Source organism: Gadus macrocephalus, chromosome 18 (genome assembly GCF_031168955.1).
Source record: "Gadus macrocephalus chromosome 18, ASM3116895v1".
Classification (NCBI taxonomy): domain Eukaryota; kingdom Metazoa; phylum Chordata; class Actinopteri; order Gadiformes; family Gadidae; genus Gadus; species Gadus macrocephalus.
This window is the reverse complement of record NC_082399.1, coordinates 4,313,640-4,319,639: the sequence shown is the minus strand read 5'-3', so window position 1 is coordinate 4,319,639 and position 6,000 is coordinate 4,313,640. Positions and strand designations below refer to the sequence as shown.

General features: G+C 46.7%; 1 protein-coding gene across 2 annotated transcripts in view; it reads left to right on the top strand.

The window, feature by feature from the left end:
- The window catches only part of dock1 (dedicator of cytokinesis 1), a 152,284-nt gene that overhangs the window by 107,976 nt on the left and 38,308 nt on the right, over nucleotides 1-6,000 (top strand). The window lies entirely within an intron of this gene.

The following is a 6,000-nucleotide window of genomic DNA, read 5'->3' as shown; positions in this document are numbered from 1 at the left end:
TTCAAAATAACAATATTTTACAAAATTAAATAAATGATAACAAATATATCTTTTTCAAAATAAATGGATTTCAGCTGTGAAAAAAATAAATAAGAAAACACAAATAAAATAAAAAACTTTTTCTTTTTTTTCCCGCATTTTTTGCATTTATACAATCGCAAAGGCTGATATTGCGATTGGATTAATGGTGCAGCACTAGTGAGGACCTGGTTCCACCAAGGCTAGTGGGTGCCGAGTGGGCACGCTGTGGGCCGCTGCAGCGCCGCCCAGGCCCTGCAACAAAGTGTGGGAGGACGCAGGGCTGCGGCGGCGGTGGCTGTTCTTGGCGGCTATACTGCGCTCTGTACCTTTAAGAAATGATCAACTGCTCCGATCGGTTTGTATATAATCACCCCTCGGCCCCCACCCAAGTACACAGTGAAGTTGTACTCGGTGAAATGGTAATAAAGAGATATTAGTATTTTCTTCACGGATACGGCTCGCTCAATACAGTGCTTTTCTCTCTCTCTCTCGCCCTCGATTTCTCTCTCCCTCTCCCTCAGTCTCTCTCTCTCTCTCTCTCCCTCCCTCGGTCTCACTCTCCCTCTGCCTCTCTCTCCCTCTCCCTCTCTTTCTCTCCCCTCTGTCTCTCTCTCGCTCTCTCCCTCTGGCTCTCTCTCTCCCTCTGTTTCTCTCTACCTCTCCCCCTCTGTATCTCTCTCCCCATCTCTCCCTCTCCCCCTTTCTCCCTCTGTCTCTCTCCGTCTCGGTCTCTGGCTGGAGGGATTCTGCTCGGACAATAGCTGCCTTGTGGATTAACACAGAGATTGACGGGAATATAAATGAACATATCATTGTTTGCAGTGGGTTATCTGTGACAGCCCAGTCCATCCCCAGTACTTAGGCTTCAGTCTATCTTATTAGCCGGGGTATTCTCCCCTCCGGACTGCACTCCAGAGCATTGCTGATTGCTTGTGTGTCTCAAGTGGAATTTCTCATGAACACTGGATTCAATAGTACTTTGATCCCCTGGTTATGATGCTGTGTGTGTGTGTGTGTGTGTGTGTGTGTGTGTGTGTGTGTGTGTGTGTGTGTGTGTGCGGGCCTATGCATTGGCAGTGTGCGTATGTATGTGTGGGGCAGTGGTCTCGTGTGTGTGTGTGTGTGTGTGTGTATATTTGTTTGTGTGTTTTTTAATGTCTGTGTGTATGTGGGGCAGCAGTCTTATGTGTGTGTATATTTGTGTGTGTGTGTGTGGTTTTTTTTGTGTGTGCAATTGAACATTTCCATAATCCATAATCGCCAGCCCATCTCTGCATCGGCACGATCGATAGAGGGGGGAGGGGGAGAAAGGGATACCTATCCCCTTCCTCATCCTCACTCACCCCTTCCCCCCTCTTGTCAGTTCTCTCCCCTCCCCCCCTCCCTCTCCACCATCACCTAATTAACACCTTAAAGCAGGGCTCTGCGTATGCATCGGCCCTCCCGCACCGGAGTAAACAGCCCCCCTCACTTCACCGCGGTCAGCCGCTAAAATGAGACGAGTGGGGGGCGGGCGCCGCGGAGAGGAGGAGGACGGGGGGGGGGGGGATATCTGTGATAACGTCAGAGGTTAATATCTGATATCTCTGTGATAACGTCAGAGGTTGATATCTCTGTGATAACGTCAGAGGTTGATATCTGATATCTCTGTGATAACGTCAGAGGTTGATATCTCTGTGATAACGTCAGAGGTTGACATCTCTGTGATAACGTCAGAGGTTGATATCTCTGTGATAACGTCAGAGGTTAATATCTCTGAATACATCTGGCTCTGAGATCGTTCTCAGGGTTTGTTGTTGTTGGTTCCTCTGCGGGCTGGGGACGGACTCCCATCTTTATGGGTTTTGCATTAAGCGGGCTATTGCATCAAAAGCAGGATCTTGGAAATGTTAGTGATTATGTAGGTAGTGATGTTGTTTTGATCGTTGTGTAGTACTTAATTGTGAAGTGATTCGTCATATGGGGGAGACATTGTTGTGTCGTTTTTTCTAATGTGTGACGGGGGCAAAGGGAGTATCGATTAGTCTCGGTTACAGTTTATTTCCCTCCCAGGCCTCTCAATATGGCCGTACTGGCAACCCAACATCCCATAATGAATCCTGATTCACAAGCACCTGTCATTGGCTGCAATCTGAGTTTGTGTTACCAATCAGAGCTTGTGTCACTAAGGCCTTTCTGATCTCCTTTTCCTGGCGTGCGTCTTTTTCTGTTTCCTCCGCTCAGTCTATATAGGTCCTGTTATTTAATGCTCCCCCTCATGCAGTTCTAGTCCCGTCGCTCTTTTTACGGCTCTCAAGGAACGCTGCAGTGCTCTGCGTACTTACTAAACTACCGTAGTCAACCCCGCTGCCGACTTTGAAGCTAATCGCGGCGCACAGCTATAACTATACCGTAACATGCGTTTTATGTTGCATACATTTGATATATCCTCTGTTTATTTAAATGGAATATATATTCTGCAAGAGATCAGGGCCCCGTTTCCCGATAACGTTGGTTCTACGCTCGTACGATCATTCTCACGATGGATCTTGCGATCCATCGTAAATTTCTTTGGAGCGTTTCTCGAAACACCTCTTAACATGAACGTGCGTTCACTGCACTCACGACACTCGTAGGATTGTAGCTGTCTACTGACACAGTGCTGAAATGGGTTCCGTAGGAGGGGGAGACGCAGGAATGTCGGAGGAAAACAGGGTTAAAAAGCGTTAAAATATCTCCCCATCAATGCCAACAGCAGAGTAGCATGCGAAAAGAATAGACTGCAATAATATGAATGCTAAAGATATTAAAACACGATTGTTTAGGCCTAGGCCGACATATGTATCAGTCCTAATCCTGTATGCAGTGTGCATACATTTTTTCACGGCATTTTCCCCCCTGAAATAATTCCATATTAACAAAAATAGCTTGTGTGACAACTACATATATCTTAATGTGCTGATTTCTGAAACGTGCTTTGCACAGCAAAGATAGCCGACTTTATCTGATTCCGCATAAGGTTTCATTGATTGGCCCGCACTCTCTGGTCTAGAATATTTGTAGACATTAAAAATGCAACGTTCCATAATTCAAACGAAGAGGCTAGGCATTGACACGCGGCTATTGCTGACCCGATTAGGAGAGCTTGGTCTAGATCCTGCCAATATTGTTGGGCAGGATAAAGTAGGCTATAGGTATTTTTTACACTGCCAAGGCGGTTCGGTTGCAGCTTGGCACGCCCGGCGATTTCACCTTCTTATCTCAAGTTTCCTGTGTAAAACCGAGGGGGTCAAATCCCCCGTTTGTCACGGCGCAGGCTTTTCTTGGTTCACTCGAGAAGGCGGGGCTGTGCACGGAGTCTCTGACCCCATTTAGAATAATTTGTATGATTGCATACTCGCGAATGTTTTAATTTTATTATGAATGAAGACACCCGCATGCAATAATGAGTTCACATCTGAGTGTAGACTACAAACGCGATTAACTATGGTCAGGGATGTTCGTTACGGCCTAGACAGGGTCCAATAAATAGTGAACTTCATCACAGCCTCAGCGAAGCGCCTACAGTGCTTAATGCAAACAAAAGCAATCGCGAAATCGGGAAATGGGGCCCAGTTCTGTTGTTGCCACCTGGGCCTCATCATCAACACACAAACATCAACGTGAGGCAAATCAAATCAGACGCAAGCGTGTCTGATGGCCTCAGCGTCTGCCATCTCCAGACGAGGTTAATGAACGAAGGACGCGCTGCCATGGTATCGAGGACCGGAGTGCCCAGCGGGGCTGTAGTGGTGTGGAGGTCGTGTGGCTTGAAAGGTCAGCCCGTCACAGCCCAGCCTGAGCCCCCTGACGTCTTGTTAGAGAGCGGCGATATAGAATGATTTCTCTTTCTCAATGTGTGGATTGCACTTCCATCAATTTGTGAAGAGATATGGACGTTTATATAGAGGCGGGGGAGGCATCTTAAGGCTGCTTCACATTTTTCTTTCAGCCAATGTTTATATTCCAATCGTCTCCACTTCAACAGCGGACCTGAACTCGTGACCGATTCCATAACCTCAGTTCATACCCTGTTATTTTGTTTTCTTTGAGAGTAATTCCTCTGGTATTTATTTGCCAAAGTGGTGAGCAAAAAATTAGGCTCCATTTTTCAAAGGCAATTCAAGTCTGGCTTTGCATCACAAAATAACAAATATTATAAAGTGTATTCTATTTAGTTTGGGGACGGCTCACTGTCGAGAATATTCCCCAGAAGTTTCAAACGGGGAAACCTTTGATGGCGTGTGTAGGTTCGGTTCCACCGTTGAACACTTTAGGATTTCCACATTGTGACCCTGCAAGCCGAGTTGTTTAGCACGGCAACATAACGTGTAGGAAACGCTATCTGCTAGCACCTGTCGATCCGTTAATTTAGCCTCACAATGAAGACGCATCTGCTCATCAATCCGTCCCAATGCCCCTCACACACACGCTCCTCAGTGGAGCTCACATGAAAGCCGTACGTACACCCCCGGCTTCCACTGTTGACTTACACCCCAGCTTGCTCTTGTTCATCAATCTGGCCATCATGTGATTGCAGCCTCTGTTCGCCGAGTGGGCAAACAAGGAATTATGTAAACGGGAAGAGCTCCGCTCCCGTCCCACTCCTCGAGTCACAGGGCGGCCAATTGGGATACGTTCCCTGGCGCCGGAGAGAAACTCCCCATGAGAGTGCTCCACGGCGTGTTTACAAGGGGTACGTTCGTTGATGGATCAGGGTATCGGCTGCGTCTCTTGTTCTGTTGAGCAGTGCTGCAGGGGGGGGAGGGAGGCCCGAACTCGGACCGGGAAGGTTCTGATCCTCTGATGGACGTGCGATTGCTTCTCCTGGTTTATAGTTGGGCTTTGGGTCGTGTTTATCAGAGTGGCTCGGCCCATTAAAGGGAAGCTAAACCCTGTTTAGACAACATATTTAGAACAGGAGTTATGTAATGGTCTCTTGATCCTGGTCGTTAGTGAAAGTCTTATATATATTTCTTTGAATAGAAACCTAAGCCCTAAAACAACTTATTTCCAGTGAAAAGTGTTTAGACAGCATTTTTATAGATTGGTCCTGGTCGAAATTTCCTCTTAAATGAACAAAGTTTCGAAATGGAAAGGACACCTCGTGAAAATGTATTCAAACTGCCCTCTGTAGGCTAAGCTCATGTTAATGCATGTGTTGACGGTTCATGTCCAGTCTCAGCTAATGTTCTGGCTATACCTTCCCATCAGCTCGCAGCTTGTGATGATGACGGGGAAAGCCTGGAAAGCCTTATAGCCCTGCACCATAAAGAAGAACAATAGTGTGCTGTCACGCATTTCAATCTTCCTAGTGGCCGAGTCTGGGCTCAAACTGGCTGCTCGTTTATCCTTTAAGAGTGTGAGGAAAGATGGAGGGGACAGATGGAGACGATGTGAAGATGTTCCATGGAAACCTGAAGGAGTTATTCTGCAGTGCATCATGGGTCCCTGTGCACCGCTCCAGGTATTGCACGGCCCGTCTCGCCTCAAGTCCTTCTGAAGTCCCCCTTTGACTTCTTGTATGTTGATGATTCAAACTAAATGTCTGCCCTCTGACCTGCGTCAGCTCACAGCTCATCTCCATCGCTGACCTACATCGACAGTGTTTCTAAAACGGTCCGACAATAACCTCCTTGTGTCGGAGCTAATCGGTGTTCCCCAATTAAACAAGATTATTCAACCTCACGCCAGCCGGCAGCAGGAACAGCAGAGTGCCACCCACAATGGTTGTTTTTCTAAAGGCTTATCAGATCGCAGGTTTATTCATTTTGTGTGTGCTCTGATGCGGCCGGTGTAGATACAGTTGGACTTTTAATTAGCTTTCCCTTATCTTTTGAGGAGGTGATTTGATGAACACCGATGAAATCAATTTGGATAATATTAGATGTTTTCTTTTAAGATTTTGTGAACCCCATTGTGAAGAGTTAAGGATGTTAGTTTTGTTTATTCGTAAAGTTT